A 9906-nucleotide genomic window follows, 5' to 3' on the forward strand; every position below is an offset into this window, starting at 1 on the left:
TTCAAACTAAACATTAATTTAAATTTATAAATTAAACATAAATGTAAAACAATAATAGTTTAAATTCTTTAAATTCAATTGAGAAAATGTATAAGTAAAAAAATAATTAAACACTTTTGGTTTACAATTGTTTAAATTAGTTTAAATTTGATAAAAAAATAATCTAGAATTTATAATATAAGCAAACTGGGAGCTCAATTCATAAATAAATGTATAATGTCTTCAGAATTTGACTGCTTTAGTTCTAATAGTTTAGCACTTCCACTCGGAAACCATAAGGTCCATTGTGACGTCCTACTATTCTAGGATTGGTTGGTGTTGTCACGGAATCTGTAGTAGTGACAAATAGGAGTTATTACTCGCCGGTCCATAATACTATGATTCTATATATATAGATCTATACTAAAGATCTATACCACGTTTGGCCAGTTCATCTGCTACCTCATTTCCCTGTATTGTACAGTGCTCTTGCACCCAACGCATTCTGATTCTGTAGTGTACTAATAACTCTTCAAGAGCTCTCCTGCAGTTTGCCACTATGCTAGAATATATTAAGGAGTGAGATCGAAAAAATTTTAACATAAATGTTAATAAAAAAGAAACCACTAAACCTACAGTTTTGATTTTTTTTATTTGATTGAAATTATTCTTACAATTTACAAAAAATATTATTTTTATAGTTCTAATCAATAATGATGAATTTATGAATCTTTTCCGGGAAATCATCCATTAAGGTTTTTATAGTGCTTTCCTGTCAATTTGTCGTTTTAAAATCTACCACACCTTTTGTGCTCTTTTTGTGCTCTTCAATTATCTTTTAATAAGAGCCTATTATCTCTCCACTGCCCTTAGCTCCATGCAGTTTGGAGGATTTGCCTCTCTTGGTACAAATAACACATTATTGTTCCTGTACCCTCAAGACATTGCATACCATAGTGACAGGATGCCAAATTAGTCCAAAAATAAATGGACACATTAGAAGTCTTATGAAAGGAAGCATCCTCTTTTGTAAACATTCCTTGATGTAAATTTCGGTATTAATAGAGCCCTTTGTAACAAATGGCTTCTTGGCTTCTTTTGCTGCAACTGCATACTGCTTGCCATACCAAGAACTTTTTAATTTTTCATTTGCGACCCCACAAAGTATATATATGGCTGAGATATAAGGAAAAAACCGGGACAACCTCGATTTTTGCCCTATTTTTGATCTATATCTGGATTACTAAGTCAATAATATAGACAATATGGATATCTGATGATAGATATTTCAAAGTCCATTGCAACGATGTATATAAGGCTATAAGTAAGTTGGACCTACAATGGGTCAAAATCGGGAAAAATATTTTTTAACCCGAATTTTTTTTTCATAAATTCTTTTTCCAAAAAAATTTAAAAAAAAATATTGGAAAAAACTTTTTTAAAAAATAATTTGGAAAAATTTTTTTTTTTAAAAAATTAAAAAAAAAAATTAAATCAATTTAAAACATTTTAATTTTGTTTAAATAAAACTATGAAAGGACTACACTGCTCTTGTCAACAGGCATTTGTCAGTCGACTCCTGTCAAAATTTGAACAAGCTGCCTCATTTAAAAAAAATTTAAAGAATTCAATTTCGTGTGCTCATTATTTTTTGAGGAAAGAAAAACTTGACTCAATCCAAGGCTAAGGTTGATAAATACTATGGGAACTTTATACTATCAATTTCAATACTAAAAAGTGATTTACTGAATTTCGTTGGGGCTGTACAATGACGGTAGACGCATAATATTCTGGACGACCACACGAAACAATTAAACAATTCGCGATGTGGTATTGGCCTATCGAAGATTGAATGTGCGAGAGATTGTGTAAGCCATTGGCATCTCACATGTCTCAGTGGTTTAAATTTTGAATTATCATTTGGGTATGAGAAATCTTTAGGCGTTTCCTCACAATCGACGACAAATCGTGTGTGAAAACTTCGAATACGAATTGCTCCCTCATCCGACCTATTCTCCGGATTTAGCACCGAGTGACTTTTTCTTGTTTACAAACCTGAAGCAATGCTAAATTCAGCTTTCTTGGAATTGAAAACAAGACATTTTTCAAAACACTTTATAATCACGCGAATCAAAATTTCGCATGAGATATGTTCCCTTTTCCCCTTTTTCGTTCATCAACTTTGTTGACGTGAAAAATTCCCCATGTTGTGAAATTTTTAAATGGAATTTTGTAAACACTAAACAGCTATTGTGAATGAAAAGTTCATGGGAATATCACGATAGCAATTTTCCCTTCGAGGGAAATGGAGATTACATGAGAACAAAATTTCACATGTTATTGCCGATAGGGGTGAATAAATAAATCGCAAAACTAGTTTGCAAAAAGTTCAAATTCGAAAACAAAAAGATAGAGCTGACCATCTAATAATGAGAGCAAAGCAAAGGTAACTATCTCCAATGAATATTGCTGTCTTTAATTGTTAGATTTTGGCCATTGATTTGTGGGTTGATTATGGATGGCAACCGAACCTCAGTTGCATTGCCAGAGGGCAAACAAAAATTTCTGGTTGCCAATTTGACAACCATTATATTGGTTAAAAGCATATTCGGTATTAGCACATTGACTGATCACAAGCAATCATCAAATGTAACTAGATGACATTAAGGATAAGTTCTCGAAAAAAATTAAGATTGCACACTTTGCTTCTATACCCCTCAATACTATTTACATTACATTTTTATGAGTTTGAGTTTCCAGATTGTTTGAGTTCTCCCCGCTTAAAATGGCCTTTTTTTTGTAGTAAAAACATTAAGTATTGATAAACCTATTTTTTTATATAAATTAATTATTGAACCTAGTATTGAAATTTTAAATTTCCACCTTAAAAATAAAATACAAAAAAACTACAAATAAATTTAATAAAAATAGCATTAGAAAAACTTAATAATTTTCAAAATTTTTTTAAAATAAATCTGTGAGTGAAATAAAATTTAAAACCAACAAAATTGTGATCCAAACCTGAATAACAAAAAAATAACTAAAATTTAAATAAAAATTCAAAAATGAAATACATATTCTTAAATTTAGTTAAAAAAAAGTATTAAATACTACAACAAACAGAAATTTAACAAAAACAAATAAATTCAAACCAAAACAATTTAGTTAAAATGAAATTTTACGAAAAAAAATACATAAAAAGAAACTGAAACAAAAAGTACCTTTGAAACCACAAGAAATAAAACAAAAACATAAATTAAACCGTTAAAAACACACAACAAAATAAATAAAATAAAACAAATTACAAATTACTTACCAAACTGTTATTTTCTGCTTTAGAAAAATAAATTTTTAACGATTTGTTTAAAAATCGAAAAATAGTAAATGAAAAAGAAATAGTAATTTTTAATCTCCAAAGGAAATATAATACACACACACAAAAAAAGAAACTAAACAAAACATTCGAAAACCGTTGAAACCCTCATGTGATATCTTGAAAAAGAATAAAAAATAAAACTCTTTTTAAAAAAACAAAATAATGAAAAAATAATACAAAAAATAAACCACAACAAAATTGAACAAACAAAAAAAAGTTATATTTATTAAACAAACAAAAAAAAAAACAACCTAATTAACAAAAATTAATAATAATTTTAGTATTAAATTTAAAAAAACAAACAAAAAATAAACACCTCATTTCAATTTATTTTGTTTTCAAACACTCAGCGATTTTATTAATTTTTATTTTTAATTGAAAACTTCTAATTTTTCAAACAGGACTGACATTTTTTATGAAAATATTTTTAATTGTGAATTTATTCAACACTGAGTTTTATTCTTTATCTTAGTATTTATTTTTCCTTAAGGAAACAAATATTTAATCAACAATTAAAAAAAAGAAAATATAAGAAAATAATTCAAATATAAAAAAATAGTATTTAAATATTAAATAATCATACATGTTTAATCATTAGATTCTAATTCTAACACAAAACAAAAGAACAGAAAACTTAAATAAATGTTTTGTTGTAGCAACCAATTCGTGCGTTATATTAACACTTTCAAATTTGCATAAACAAACAAATTAAGAAAACTGAAAAAGTGTCAAAATTCTCTAGTTGTTTAAGCTCTCTCTCTCTTATCGTATTGCGAATTAATTAATAATTCATTATTATAACAAATAATTCATAATTATACGATTTAAAAAGAATTATAAAATTTAAAAGAAAAGCATTTAATAAATAAACAAAAATACTTATTCAAACTATCAACTGGCAAACCAGCTAAAACAAATTTGTAACTTGGTTTTATTTCAAGGGATGGGGAAGGGGGAGATAATGAAAATTTCTATAACAAATATGTTATTAACATTGTTTATAAATATGACAACATTAACTATAATGCAGCTTAAAAAGCTCTAAGTGATCATAGAACATTCGTGTTTTATGCGTTAGATAATTCATGAAACTGGTAGAAGATGGCACTATATACACATCTGCTCAAAATAATAGATACACCAAAATTTATTTTTTAAAAACGAAAAAAAATAATGGTATATTGTAAAATTATAAAAAAATTCAGTCGATTTTTATTTATAGTTAAAAGGAGAGTAAAAAACAAAAACAAAATATTTCATAATTAATAATAAATATTATAATGTAAATTAAATTTCTTAAATTTCGAAAAATTTGGTGCTCATAATAATAGATACATTTTTAAAAATTCTTATTAAACAAAATCTAATAAATTTTATCTTAAAAAAATTAGTTTATTATTAAAGTAAAGCTAGTATCCAGTATATCCACCTTTGTTTTGTAAAACTTTCTCCACTCTTCTGGGCATACTGGATATCAAGTTCTGACACTTCTCCAATGGAATCTCGTACCATATTTTTTGCGTTTTCTCCCATAAATCGTCTTTATTTTTGAAAACTTCCTTCGAAAGCCTTATCTTTAATTCACTCCACAAGTTTTCTATTGGGTTTAAATCAGGGGATTGGCTGGGCCAGCTTAAAACAGGTACGTTATTCTCCAAGAACCAGTTTTTAACTAATCTTGAACTATGTTTTGGGTCGTTGTCCTGCTGGAATGTCCATATTAATGGTATATTTTCCGATGCATTACGTTTTCCAATATGTCTCTATACCCACTAGCATTCATGGTATCTTCTATTCGGAATATCGGACCAACACCATTCCATGAAAAGCAACCCCAAACCATTATGTTTCCCCCGCCATGTTTTACCGTCTTTTTTGTAAATTTAACGTGGAATTCTTTTCCTTTTGGTCGGCGTACATTTCTTTGGCAGTCGTTTCCAAACAAATTTATTTTTGTTTCGTCGCTCCATAAAATATTTCTCCATTTTTTTTCGCCTTCACAACCGGACCATTGTAAGTGCTCTTTAGCAAATTCTAATCTTGTCTTGATATTTTTTTGGCGCATTAGTGGCACTTTTCTGGCAATTCTTCCCGGCAATTTAGCTTGTAAAAGACGACGACGAACTGTTTGTGGACTGATTTCGTTACATAGCTCCGCAGAAATAGCTTTCGATGATATGAAAGGGTATTTTTTAACCATAAGGACGATCCGCCTATCTGTTTCTGGACTGGTTTTCTTTGGTCTACCGCGAGTTTCTCTTTTTTGTTTTTTAGATAAAGCATTTTGGACAAAATGTAAAGATCTTCCTATGCTCTTTGCTATTTCCCGTAATGATTTTCCTTGATTTCTCATCGTTTGAACAATTTTTTTCTCATCTTCGGTACAATGATGATTTCGTCCCATTTTCTTCAAAAGAGTCCTATTTTTTATAAAATTGTTGCTAAAATTTAAATTATACTTACTGTTTCACGTAAATAGGAACAAAAAATTGCACAAAAAAAAAAATTGTATATAAACAAATTACTGATGTGTATCTATTTTTATGAGCAAATAATTTTTTGTAATTCAAATAAATTCGTTTTTAAAAATCAACATGAAAGCAAATAGTTGCCAGATTTTTGACTGACATGACATTGCCAGATAGAAATTTTAATAATATGATGTATTCTTAACGCTTGCGAGGAAATTTTCAATGTTACCGCCATTTAAATTTTTTCCATTTAGGTGTATCTATTATTTTGAGCAGATGTGTATATAAATATGTAGTAAAATTTATCGTAATATTCTTATTTTAGATTATGGCATTCGTTATCGAGCAAGAAATATTGGCCCTGTGTGGGAGTTGACAAGTTTTGATCTATACGTTCAGGTGTCTCTAAAGTAAAGTTTACAACATTCTCGTCTGCAGTGACCATCAGCAAGGCAGAGACTTTAAAAGTCTATTAAATTGAGGATTCCTGTATTTATTAACCTGTTCAACATTATCAACCTTGTCAAACTTGTTCAAAAATCCCCACAAAAATTCACAAATAGTTAAGATCATTTCATTCAATTCCGAGAATGTTTTACTAATCGCCGATCTCCGACTATGGCCCCGTTTAGGTTGTGGTTTTGTTTTAGTGTCCAGATTGTGACCATGGTCCATATGATACCTTCAACATATTCAAATTATAAGGAGTGAGATCGAAATGTTAATAAAAAAGAAACCACTAAACCTAAAAATCAAATGTCGCACAGTGGTATGAGAATAAAAAAAGAGGGAAATAAATCTGTAACTTCTAAACCCTTACGCCGATTTGAATGAAATTTCACATGCGCAAAGAGGAAGTGTAGTCGAGTGGGACCAGGGGTTCCCAAAGTAGGACACCTCGGGTATGTTCAATTTTTAAAATTATCCTATTTCTTCGTTTGTGTTCCGATTTACATACAGAATGTCCTCGTCGATCACTACATAAAACCTCGTCGTAGCTATCAATTATCTCTTATAGCTTAGGAGATATTCGCATTTGAAAATTTAATTTTCAACATTTTTACCCACCCTACACCAGTTTTTTGGTGACCGCGGTTCCAAATATTCTCCGATTTTATCCATTTTTCTTTTATAGGATTAACAATAGATCTATATATCAAATAAAGAAAGAAGTGTTTAAAAATCATGACTGAGTCCAAAGTTAAATGCATTTGAATATAAAAAAATTAAAAAAAAACGATTTGGGAAAAAAGTACTTTTATTCTTTTAAAATTATCTAAAAATTTTCTTAGAGGATGTATAATGAGTTTGTACTTTTTGAAAAGCTAACTTTACGCCAAATATTTTAAATGAAAAAAACATTTATAATTTTTGATACCGACGGGATCAGGTCCATTCAAAAAATGCCTATTTTTTATGTAAAATTCAACTTTAGGGCAAAAATTCTCAAATCGCATACTCGACGTCAAAATATAGTAAACTATTTTAGATGGCCCAATAAGTTCTTAATTATCTTGCAAAGGGTTCCGATAAACCCGCCCCTATTATGGATATTATAGCCAAAAAAACGACAAAAACCCATTTTTGGGATTTTTCAAGATTTTTTGGGGAATTGCGGGATACTTGATAATAAATTTCAAAATTTGTTTTTATTTTTCCATTTTAAATAGAAAAATCTACATAACTGTGAAATTTCATTAAAAAATATTCATAAATAAAAATTTTATTTCAATTTGAAAAATTTGTATCTATGCAAAATTCAATAAAAAGCATTTTTTGTCATATTTTTCAAAAAAGTATTCCATGAATTTTTTAATTGTCAAAAGTTATATACATTTTTGAAAAGTAGACAAATCCTCTATCCATTGATATACAACATGTCTACCTTATGTTTTTATGTGTCAAATAAATTAGGGAAAACTTAACAACTCGCTGAGAATTTATCTAGCACTGTTATTTACATTCATAAAAATGTTATTATGTAGGCACCATGCTTTTTTATGAATTTCTATGTTAGGTAAATTCTCTGCGAGTTGTTAAGTTTTCCCTAATTAATTTGCCACGTAAAAAAGACAATGTAGACATATTATATATCAATGGATAGGGAATTTTGCATACTTTTCAAAAATATATATAGCTTTTTACAACTAAAAAAATCATGGAATGCTTTTTATTGAATTTTGCATAGATACAAATTTTTGAAATTGAAATAAATTTTTTATTTATGAATATTTTTTAATGAAATTTCACAGTTATGTAGATTTTTCTATTTAAAATGGAAAAATAAAAACAAATTTTGAAATTTATTATCAAGTATCCCGCAATTCCCAAAAAAATCTGTAAAAATCCCAAAAATGGGATTTTTTCGTTTTTTGGCTATAATCTCCATAATAGGGGCAGGGTTATCGGAACCCTTTACAAGATAATTAAGAACTTATTGGGCCATCTAAAATAGGTTACTATATTTTGATATCGAGTATGCGATTGAGAATTTTTGGCCTAAAGTTGAATTTTACATAAAAAATAGCTAAATTCGGTAATAACTTGGCCAATAAGCCTTTAATCAAGAAAAGAAGCTTGATCTGTGACCATATTTCTTATTTTTTTATATAAAAACTCACAATATCTAAAATCGCTAATAACTTGGCCAATAAACGTTTAATCAAGAAAAGCTGCTCGATCTGTGATCACACATATTTCTGACCAAAAATTGATTTTTTATATAAAAACTCAAAATATTTAAATTCGCTAATAAATTGGCCAATAAGCGTTTAATCAAGAAAAGGAGCTCGATCTGTGATCACTTGGCCAATAAGCCTTTAATCAAGAAAAGGAGCTCGATCTGTGACAATATTTCTGATTTTTATACCCTTCACCTTCGTGAGAAGAGTATATATAAGTTTGTCATTCCGTTTGCAATTTCTACATTTTTCATTTCTGACCCTATAAAGTATATATATTCTGGATCCTTATAGATAGCGGAGTCGATTAAGCCATGTCCGTCTGTCCCCAGATATCTTCGGGATCCAAATCTTCAATAATTATGTCAGACATCAGCAAAATCGGTCCATAAATAACGGAGATATGAGCAAAAATCCGGGCCAACCTAGATTTTTGACCTATTTTTGATCTATATCTGGATTACTAAGTCATTAATATAGACAATATGGATTTCTAATGATAGATATTTCAAAGTCCATTGCAACGATGTAGATAAGGCTATAGTAAGTTGGACCTGCAATGGGTCAAAATCGGGAAAAATATATTTTAACCCGATTTTTTTTCATCAACAAATTTTTTGTCATACATTTTTTTCGAAAAAAAAAAAAAAAAAAATTAAAAAAAAAAATTTTTAAAAAATTTGGAAAAAACTTTTTAAAAAAAAATTCCAAAAAAAAATTTTTTAAAAACAATTAAAAAAAAAATTAAATTTTGTTTACCTAAAAATATTTAAAAAAAAATTAATTTTAAAGTATAATTTGGTGAAGGGTATATAAGATTCGGCACAGCCGAATATAGCTCTCTTACTTGTTTTATATAAAAACTCACAATATCTAAAATCGCTAATAACTTGGTCAGTAAGAGTTGTATCAAGAAAAGCAGCTCGATCTTTGATCACACATATTTCTGACCAAAAATTGTTTTTTTGTAGTTTGATATGTGATCACTAAAAAAAAACTCAAAATATTTAAAATCGCTAATGACTTGGCCAATAAGCGTTTAATCAAGAAAAGGAGATCGATCCGTGATCACACATATTTCTGACCAAAAATTGATTTTTTATATAAAAACTCCAAATATCTAAAATCGCTAATAACTTGGCCAATAAGCGTTTAATCAAGAAAAGGAGCTCGATCTGTGATCACAAAAAAACAATTATTTATATAAAAACTCAAAATATCTAAATTCGCTAATAACTTGGCCAATAAGCGTTTAATCAAGAAAATTAGCTCGATCTGTGATCACAAAAAAACGATTTTTTATATAAAAACTCAAAAAACCTAAATTCGCTTATAACTTGGCAAATAAGCGTTTAATCAAGAAAATGAGCTCCATCTGTGATAACTCATATTTCTGAAC

This window comes from Calliphora vicina, chromosome 4 (assembly GCF_958450345.1).
Source record: "Calliphora vicina chromosome 4, idCalVici1.1, whole genome shotgun sequence".
Classification (NCBI taxonomy): Eukaryota; Metazoa; Arthropoda; class Insecta; order Diptera; family Calliphoridae; genus Calliphora; species Calliphora vicina.